The sequence below is a fragment of the Papaver somniferum genome, chromosome 9 (genome assembly GCF_003573695.1).
Source record: "Papaver somniferum cultivar HN1 chromosome 9, ASM357369v1, whole genome shotgun sequence".
Classification (NCBI taxonomy): Eukaryota; Viridiplantae; Streptophyta; class Magnoliopsida; order Ranunculales; family Papaveraceae; genus Papaver; species Papaver somniferum.
The window spans coordinates 32402864-32404043 of NC_039366.1; positions in this window are offsets into that span (position 1 = coordinate 32402864).

A 1180-nucleotide genomic window follows, 5' to 3' on the forward strand; every position below is an offset into this window, starting at 1 on the left:
TTACTGAACAATACGCGGTTTATACGGGTTCACGATTAATTCGCTGGTCAAGTTCGCCAGCTTAGTTGATTTTAAATCAAGCCCAATTCTAATCCACCGACCACCAACCAAGCCCAACTCTATACATAGCCCACTAATTTAGTCCTTTTGCTTTTTTTTTTTAAAAATTAGTTCGCGGATTATTCGGAAAGTGTGCCGTAATAATCTTTATATTAGTGTCTGATGCACTAAACAACACTTGTACGGCTAGAGAGAGAAAGAAAGCGATAGACACTCAGACATTAGTTGATTAAATCACGGAAAGTGAGTGAATTTAATGGTGAGAAGAGAGGGTCTAGTGAGAGGATATAAGTATAGGTATTGGTCTAGTGTGAGGATAGAGGACATAATTTAATCTAAATTTATTTACTCAATTGTGATGCATGTGAGACACAGAGAGGGTCTAGTTAGTCTAGTGAGAGGTGTGAAGTGACGGATGAGTGGGAGGATATATTTAATTAATTTTCTTTGTAAATTCAGACGTGTTTTCATTCGGCAGCGTTTCGTGTTAATTCTTTTCCAACACTTTTTCATTATTTGCAACACTTCTTAGATCCCTAGTTAGCAATTCGCCGAATAATTCGCGAACATTTTGTGAATTATTCGGGAACGACCTGAAACGCGTACTAAATTCGCGTGTTTTCTGGCGTTACTGAACAATACGCGGTTTATACGGGTTCGCGATTAATTCGCTGGTCAAGTTCGCCAGCTTAGCTGATTTTAAATCAAGCCCAATTCTAATCCACCGACCACCAACCAAGCCCAACTCTATACATAGCCCACTAATTTAGTCATTTTGCTTTTTTTTCAAAAATTAGTTCGCGAATTATTCGGAAAGTGTGCCGTAATAATCTTTATATTAGTGTCTCATGCACTAAACAACACTTGTACGGCTAGAGAGAGAAAGAATGCGACAGACACTCAGACAGTAGTTGATTAAATCACGGAAAGTGAGTGAATTTAATGGTGAGAAGAGAGGGTTTAGTGAGAGGATATAAGTATAGCTATTGGTCTAGTGTGAGGATATAGGACATAATTTACGGTGGTGCTATTCACAACACAAAAACACCACACTACTCACAGCTCAGGACATCTAAACCCCACATCTCTAAAATGGTGAACCTTTTTATCCAGCGGTGGG